Source organism: Lactuca serriola, chromosome 4 (assembly GCF_051521515.1).
Source record: "Lactuca serriola cultivar US96UC23 chromosome 4, Lser_US96UC23_V15, whole genome shotgun sequence".
Taxonomy (NCBI): Eukaryota; Viridiplantae; Streptophyta; class Magnoliopsida; order Asterales; family Asteraceae; genus Lactuca; species Lactuca serriola.
Genome location: NC_136411.1, coordinates 242,654,177 through 242,663,236, shown reverse-complemented (window position 1 = coordinate 242,663,236; position 9,060 = coordinate 242,654,177). Strand labels below are relative to the sequence as shown.

Here is a 9,060-nt window from a genome sequence, read left to right as displayed (position 1 = left end):
AATCTTGGCTTGGCATCCTGTTTGGCAAACAAATACTTGATAGCCGAGTGGTCAGTAAAAACAGTAGTTTTGGATAAAACCAAATAAGGGCGGAATTTGTCAAATGCATACACCACAGCTAATAATTCTTTTTGAGTAGTGGTGTAATTCTCTTCGGCCGGATTTAGAGTTTTACTAGCATAATATATGGGTCGAAAGTGTTTATCAACTCTTTGACCAAGGACAGCTCCTAATGCGAAATCGCTAGCATCACACATTATTTCAAAAGGTAACTCCCAATTTGGGGCAACAATGATCGGGGCATTAGTCAATTTTTCTTTTAAAAATTCAAATGCCTCTAAACACTATTTAGTAAAATTAAATGGTGCATCCTTTAGAAGTAATTGTGTTAGCGGTCTAGTTATTTTAGAAAAATCTTTTATAAATCGTCGGTAAAAACCTGCGTGTCCAAGAAAGCTTCTTATGCCCTTCACATTAGTTGGTGGGGGTAGTTTGGAAATGGTGTCAATCTTTGCCTTATCCACTTTAATTCCCAATTTGAAAACTTTGTGGCCCAAAACAATACCCTCCTTTACCATAAAGTGACATTTCTCCCAGTTAAGGACAAAGTCGGTCTTTTCACACCTAGCAAGCATTAAGTCAAGATTCGTGAGACAATCATGGAAGGAAGATCCAAAAACAGAAAAATCATCCATAAACACTTCCATGAATTTTTCCACCATATCATGGAATATGGCTGTCATGCACCTTTGAAATGTTGCAGGTGCATTGCATAACCCAAATGGCATGCGGCGATAAGCAAATGTCCCACTTGGGTAAGTAAATGTGGTCTTTTCTTGGTCCATCGGGTCTATGGGAATTTGGAAATAACCCGAAAAGCCATCCAAAAAACAATGACAACTATGGCCCGATAATCGTTCTAGCATTTGATCAATAAAAGGTAAGGGAAAATGGTCTTTACGAGTGGCGTCGTTTAACTTGCGATAATCGATGCAAACTCTCCAACCGGTTACCGTTCGTGTCAGAATCAACTCATTCTTCTCGTTGGTTATGACCGTCATTCCTCCTTTCTTGGGCACCACTTGGACCGGACTCACCCATGGACTATCGGAAATGGAATATATAATTCCTGCATTTAAAAGTTTGACCACTTCTTTCTTGACCACCTCTTGCATATTAGGATTTAGTCTTCTCTAGTGTTGCACAACAGGCTTGGCTCCTTCTTCTAAGTTGATCTTGTGAGAACAATAAGAGGGGCTTATCCCCTTGATGTCGGTTATACTCCATGCTATGGCCCGCTTTCGCTTCTTCAAAACTTGTATTAGCTCTTCCTTTTCAGATTCAGAGAGGTATGAAGCTATTATCACTGTTTTTTGATGACCGTCTTCAAGGAAAGCATACTCCAAGTGATCTGGTAGCGTCTTTAGCTCTGATTTTTCAATCTGCATGATGGACTCGCCGAGTACAGGTAAGGTACTCGGCGAGTTCATAGCTGAATTCACGAATTCATTCCTTTCTTCACTTGGAGTCGGCGAGTATATCGACCCTACTCGCCGAGTAGACACTTCAGATTGCTTTATTAGTTCTTCATACTCAGCTTCTTCCAGCAACCTCTCGATCTCTAGTAAGTCTTTTTTAGCATCAAATTCTTCATCAAAAATGGTGGTTTTGCTGGAATCTCCATTTTCATCTTCACCTTCTTCCATCAATTCATCAAGCATGTCAATTGAGAACGCCATGTCGTCACTGTTCCTTGCATGCTTCATAGCTTGATCCACCCCAAAAGTAACCGAGTCATCTCCTACCCACAAAGTGAGCTTCGAATCTCTCATGTCCACTATAGCACTTGCCGTGTTGATGAAGGGTCTTCCAAGGATGATTGGGACTTGAGGATCCGCCTCCATGTATAGAATTATGAAATCAGCTAGAAATACGAACTTATCTACCTTGACCAATAAGTCTTCACATATTCCACTTAGGAAAGTGACTGTCTTGTTTGCTAAGTGAATCGCCATACGAATTGGTCTCGGTTCCGGGAGATCCAGCTTCTTGAAGAATGAATACGACATTAAATTCACACTTGCTCCTGAATCACCTAAGGCATGTGTGGTAGACAAGTTGCCAAATTGGAAAGGTAAAGTTAAGCTCCCCGGGTTACCCTTCTTCTTTGGTAGCTTATTTAGCATAGCAGCTGAGCAATTCTCGTTAAGGACCACCTTCTTCACTTCGTCCATCTTCCTTCTGTTTGTAAGAAGTTCCTTAAGGAACTTCGCTTATTTGGGCATTTGTGCGACAACTTCGATGAAGGGTATGTTGATTTGAAGAGCGTTGATATGATCTAGAAACTTTTGGTACTCCTCTTCCTTCTTCTCATTCTTAGCTCGGGCTGGGTATGGAAGTGGCGGCTGGTAAAGGTTTTCAGGGGTCTGATCCTTCGGATTTGGCAGTGGACTTGCCGAGTCCATATTTTGTACTCGGCGAGTAGAGCTGTCAGATTGAAGATTTTAATTTTCTGCTTCCTCCTTCTGTGATTCTTTGGGTGCTTCATTCTAAATAGGGGCCAGAGGAGTGATTATCTTCCCACTTCTTGTTGTGACTATGTTTATGTGCGCACCTCGTGGGATATTTTCGGTTTTGCTAGGAAGTTTTCCTGGCGATCTTTGGTTGATTTGTTGAGCAAGTTGCCCTAGCTGTGTTTCTATATTATGGATAGATGCTTGCTGGTTCCTAAGCATGGTTCTTGTTTCTTGAATTGCAGCATCATGATCACTATGTCTCTTTTCGGAAGCAGCCACAAATTTGGTAAGCATCTCTTCCAAGCTTGGCTTTCTCTCTTGTACCAGCTCCTCCTTTTGGTAAAAACCTCTTCCTTTTTGCCTGAACTTCTCATCCTTGGCCTTCTTGTACTCTTCATAAGGGAGCCACTTTTTCTTTTGTTTGCGCCTGTCTTCATCATATCGGTCCCCACTTGAGTAACATACTTGCACCTGCTTGTTGCCATTTTTATCTAAATCATAGTCTCTAGTGAGGTGAGGCCCATTGTAGTTTTCACAACCCACCCATATAGCATGTATTGTGTGGTCCATCTTGTCCATCCTCCTATCCATGTTTTTCAACATAGCCATCACTGTCGACAAGTCTTCAGAAGCTGCATAAGCGGAACCCCGTGTCACATCATTTCTTGGATTATGATATTCTCTAGAATGCTTAGAGAATTCTTCAATTAACTGTTTTATCACTGGGGGTGGCTTCTTCGTGAGTGGACCTTGCGAGTCAAGTAGTTGCCTTGTTGTAACATTTACCCCATCATAAAAGATGGAGACTTCTTGCTAGCTATTGAGGTCGTGATGTGGGCAGTTCCTTAGCAAGCTCTTGTACCTCTCCCAGGCTTCATATAGTCACTCTCCAGCTTGTTGTTCAAAATTGGCTATGGCTTTCTTGAGTTTGGATATCTTGGATGGTGGACAGAATTGATCAATCAACTCTTCTTTCAGCTGAGCCCATGTAGTGATGGTTTCGGGTGGTAGTGACTTGAGCCAATCCTTTGTAGCACCCTTCAAAGTTACCGGAAGCATGCGAAGTAGCTGAGTTTCCCGGGGCACGTTGGGAACATTGAAGTAATCAACTACGTCATTAACTTCATCCAAGTGCTTGTAGGCGTCTTCGTGATCCTTTCCAGTGAACGGGATCTCTTTAAGTAAAGCTAGGATATGAACCTTAAGCTCAAAAGTAGCAGTTGCGGGAATTGCGGGCTGCACATGTCCCGGGCCAGTGTCATCTCGCATCCTCTTCTTCCATTCCCCCATAGGGACTTCATCAATATTAGCCATAGTGATAGCTAATTCGTCCTCGAAATCGGATTCGTGCTCGTATGTAGGTTCCTCTTCTTCCTCGGTCTCGTACTCGATGTCTTCCTTAATCGACTCTTCGATTACTAAAGAGGTGTTGGATGCTCCTGACTTGCTGCTCTTTTTCTTCCCAAAAACAATCTTCAAATTAGACAAAGGTGACTTCTTGGGTGTATTCGAGCTTTCCACGTCCTTTCCTTTGTTCCTTTTCAATGCGGATTCGGGATCTTCAAATGGGGGTACCAGCGGAGTGTTTGATCCTCTTGTCATGAAAGTCTTGAAATAAAACAAGATAAAAAAACGTAACAAAAAATGCAACTAAAAAAACAAAAATTAATTGCAAAATACACTTATACTCGCCGAGTAGGTGCGAATGCACTCGCCGAGTATCAGTGAAATTTTGAAAAAAAAAACTAGGCTTAATATTAAAACTAAAACAGATGCTAAAACCTAATTACTAACTACTAAACTGCAATAAATTAACTTTGTGCCAGTAAACTCACACAAAGGATCGAAAAAATTAGGAATTAGATTAACTATTTAGAACCGTTCCCCGGCAACGGCGCCAAAAACTTGATGTGTGTTAAATGCACGTGTTTTATTCCTACTTTTAATTAATAATTTTAGCACACAAAGGCAGTGAACCTATCTTTTAGTAGTATAGTTGGATAAGTAGGGTGTCGAACTCAGGGAACGAAAATTAAGCTAATAACTAATTTTAACTAAGAAAGTAGTGAAAGTAAAAGGGTTTTTCTCTAGGTTTGCAAGACTAGAAACTTAAACACACCACCTAAACACTTAATTAACTAAATAACTAAAGCAAACAACTAATTCACCAAATTTGATAAAGATGTTTCTGTTTTAGGTTCAACCAATTCACTCCAATGGTTATTTTGAATTTATGATAGATTAATTGCTACTGGCTACCAACCATAGTGGTTAGGTTCACGTTCATTACTACTAACCCTTAGACAATGAATTAATTCAAGCAGTGATCAAGTGTTTAAACTAATTAATTCCCTAGATTAATTATTTGGATTGAATAAGATTTGTAATTGGTTAATCAAATTGGTGGTTCAGTTAACCTCTTGTTTGTTGGTTTCTCAAACAAGCTCACACATTAATTTACCCATTCTCTTGTTAATCTTAGTTTCATATTCATTATTCCTAAGCATATGATAAAGTGGTCACATAGACATATGAGGTTAACAACTAAGAGATGTTCATGCAGCTTAATTGTCTTCCAATTAACAGAAAATAGTTGTGATTAATACATAAGGTTCTTTAAGAAACTTAAATTAATAAATCACCAATAAACAATCAATCAAAAACTAAGAATTAAACCATAGGAGCTACTTGGTCTCCCCCAAACAGAAACAAAAACATATTTAGTTCATAGTTGCAGTAAACACAAACACAAAAACAAGTTCAACTAAGCTAAACATGATTAATCTCAAAGATCAAGTGGATTGTATCACCTAGATTGACTTGATTCTTCAAAGGATTGAAAACTAGGGTTTTGTCAGCTCCTCCAAGGTTTCTTCAATCGCAGATGCACCTCCAAAAACAACAGAAAAGTCCCCAATTCGGATAAAGGCTTGGTATTTATAGTTATCACAAAACTGGGGCTACTCGGCAAGTAGATCGCCCAACTTGCTGAGTAGAGCATGGAATCCGTGTTTGACCAGGAGTCTTAGCTTATCTTCGGGAATCTCCTCGGGTACTCGCCAAGTAAGCTCGCCTACTCGCCAAGTAGGAGTGTGTTTTTCCTCCATTCTTCAATTTTTGATCTCTAACTGCTTCTCCTTGTTCCTTTTACTTCCAAGCATGCCTTTTTGGACTGAAAACATAATTTAAACATTATTAAGTACCTTTTGTCCATAATATGCACATAATTAGCTAAAAATGAATAAAAATGCATGTTAAATAGATGACTAATTATGCACATATTAGAATGTTATTAGGTCCTTGAAATAATTATTTGGGCTATTATTATTAGTTATATTGAGTGTTATTAACGCTTATTTAATAATAGTAGTCAGACTAATTAATTTGTCGCGGTTATCGTTAGACTAAACACTAGTGGTATTGGTACTAGGTTTTATCAAAGGAAATCATTTTGAGAGTATCGAAGCGCTGTCCGAGGGCCGAGTCACCACCTTTCAAGTGAGTACATAGTCCCCTTCAACTTACACAAAGATATGAAGTATTTACTACGTGCTATGTGTGCATATTGTCTGTTTACTCGCTGTATATGCTCGGTGAAATATTTTATACATGTTTTAAATGATTTAAACTTTATATGTATTTTATATCTACGAAAATGTTGGGGGTAAAACATGAGTAGATATAATAGATGAATTATGAGTTGGACGATGAGTTGAGAGGTGATATAGACCAAGAGGTAAGGGTGAGAGGTGTACGATGTGAGAAGCTTTTTTCCCAAACATTGTCTTCGTCATTCAGCAGAGTATGGTTGACAACCACGGACTATTCTAGACAGTCCAGTGGAAGACTAGCAGGCTCGCAACGTGTTGGTGTTGTGAATGATGTGTTCACCCGGTGTAATCTAAACCTTGGTGACCATGCAGAGTTCGTACCTAAACCTTGGTGATCATGCATAGTTGATACCTAAACCCTGGCGACTATGTAAACTTAGTGCCTAAACCCTGGTGACTATGTAGACTTAGTGCCTGTTGTGTAAACCATGGCAACAATGAACTTCGTGTCGATTCCTTAGGATGATCCTTAGGAATAAATGAACGAGGAATATCTAATTCTTAGGGTAGATCCTTAAGAATAGAGAATATAATGGGGATGGGTAATGGGGTTTAATTGCTTGATTGTTTAAGAATAATAATTATATTATTGTGGGTTGATATGAAGTCACTTTACACTGAGAGATTTAAAGAGATGTGGATCACTAGTGCAAATAAATGTAAGTTCTGTTTATGCTTATGTTCCTGTATTAACGATGACATCCTAAGTGTTTTAAAATGAATAAAATACGTTTCTTCGAAAAAGTTTTAATAACGTATTTATCGTGTTTTCTGGGAACAAATTCCGCAACATTTTTATTAAAAGAAGTACTCCGATTTTTTTAAAGCATAAACAAAATCGGTCTTTTCTGGCTGTGAAAATGGGGATGTCACATTAAACATCAAAGAAACATGACCCCATGAGAGTTTACGGCCGTAAACACCTAAGGAAATGGTCCTTAGGCCGTAAACTCCAGAAAATGGACTTATTGTGCCCCGAAGGCTTTCCTAAGGCTTGGACTTGACCCTAGAATGCTTACCGTTGATATATAAGACCTTAAATCACCATATGACACTTAGTACCATGAGTTTACGGCTGTAAACTCATGGGGGAAGTGGTCATGGGCAGTAAACTCCATAAGGGGTGGTTCTTGGGCCATAAACTCTGATACCATGCCATACAACCCTTAGATGCAACCCGTTGGTACCTATAACACTTGAATCAAAGTGTTTCCATGTCCTAGGGTGTCTTAAGTTGATTAAATTGTGATTAAATGTCTAATTAGATACATATATGTTTATTATATGTTAATTAGGACCCGGGTGTGTGCTTAAGTCCTCATTTGACACTTAGCATCCTATAACATCTGTTCATCCAAACCACCCATTGCAGGTGAGTTCATATGTAACAGCCCAGATTCCCAGGTATTATTTATTCTTATAATTTTGGTGTTTTGTGAGGGGACTCGGCGAGTTGGAGCTCAAACTCGCCGAGTATGATCGCGGTTTGGGCTCGGGTTCGCGTCCGGACTCAGCGAGTCCAAAAGGTGGACTCGGCGAGTCCACGCTGTTTAATGAAACCCTAATTTCCAGGGTATGAGACCTATTTAAGGGGGCTTATGGCCGTCATTTGCGGACACCAACCCCAGAGAGAACCCTAAAGAGTTCTTAAGCGTTTTGTGAGAGAGAAGAGTAAGATCCTTGACTAATTGTGGGTGTTTTTGCACATGGAAGAGTATCAAGGCAAGAGGAGACCAAAGAAGGTGCTAATATAGTGATTTCTGAGCTCAGAGACTTCATTTAAGGTAACCATGCGTTCCTATCTCAGTCCTTGGTGTAAATCTTAGAGTTAGGGTTTCTTTGTGGAAAGATCCATGGAGTAATTGGCCTATTCTTGTGTTGGTACTTTAGATCTGGACCCAAAGAGGTCCAGAGATCCCTTTCCCTTGAGCTTTATGAGTGTTAATGGAGGCCATGAGCTTAGAATGGCATTCTAAAGACCACATCATCAAATAAGGCCTTTGGACCTTTGCATGAGCACCAAGATTGTAACTTAACGTGATGTATGTGCTTGGAAGGATCTATGGGTTATTGGAACGGATCTGACCTCAGGAGTGAGTTTGAGTTCATGCATGGAATAGACTCACCGAGTCCGAAGAACAGACTCGGCGAGTAGCATGAAGATTGTCCATAACCACTTTGTGAGTGGTCTTGCCGAGTTAAAGGTTGACTCTGTGAGTCAGGGAGAGTTAGAGAGGGTTGACGAGTGGACTGAGTCAAGCTGGAACTCGCCGAGTTGTTCTTGAGACTCAGCGAGTTGAGTCGTGGCGGTCCCGCGATTCATGCCAGGTGGAACTCGTCGAGTCTGGGAAGTACTCGACGTGTCAAGAGAGGATCCTAGGGAATCAGTGAGCACGTATAGACTCGCCGAGTCGCTCTAATGCACTCGCCGAGTCCGGTCTAGTTGACCGTTGACCGTTGACTAGAGTTGACCAGTGTTGACTTGAGAGGGGTAGTCAACCTTAGCTGTGAAAGTGTTAATTAGAGATATATTGTGTTATAGGAGGATTACAGCTCGGGGGATCGAGCGCGAGTGATTTCCGGGATTTGCGAGTTAGCGAGATACACGAGGTGAGTCTTCTCACTATACTTTACCTTGAGTAGGTAACCAGAGTTATGTGACAGAGTAATTGTATGCTATGTATGTTATGTGTTGTACTGCATTATTTCTATGTGATTTATGTTGTGCATGTTTACAGAGTTAGAACCAGAGGGTTCACAGAGTAGGGTCCATGGACCCACAGAGTTATAGCCTCGAGTGGCTAATATGTGTTATGTGTGGTATTTTGGGGAACTCACTAAGCTTTGTGCTTACAGTGTTGGTGTTATTTGTTTCAGGTACTAGTATTGACCTTGGGAAGGCGCTGGCTTGATCAGTACACACACACGGGATT

At 40.3% G+C, this 9,060-nt stretch overlaps 1 non-coding gene across 1 annotated transcript; it reads left to right on the top strand.

Moving 5' to 3' along the window:
* Nucleotides 1-3,339: 3,339 nt before the first annotated feature.
* LOC145103488 (small nucleolar RNA R71) lies at nt 3,340-3,446 on the top strand. Its single transcript, XR_013706579.1, has one exon. It is a non-coding gene; the product is annotated as a small nucleolar RNA R71 (small nucleolar RNA).
* The last annotated feature ends 5,614 nt before the right edge of the window (nt 3,447-9,060 follow it).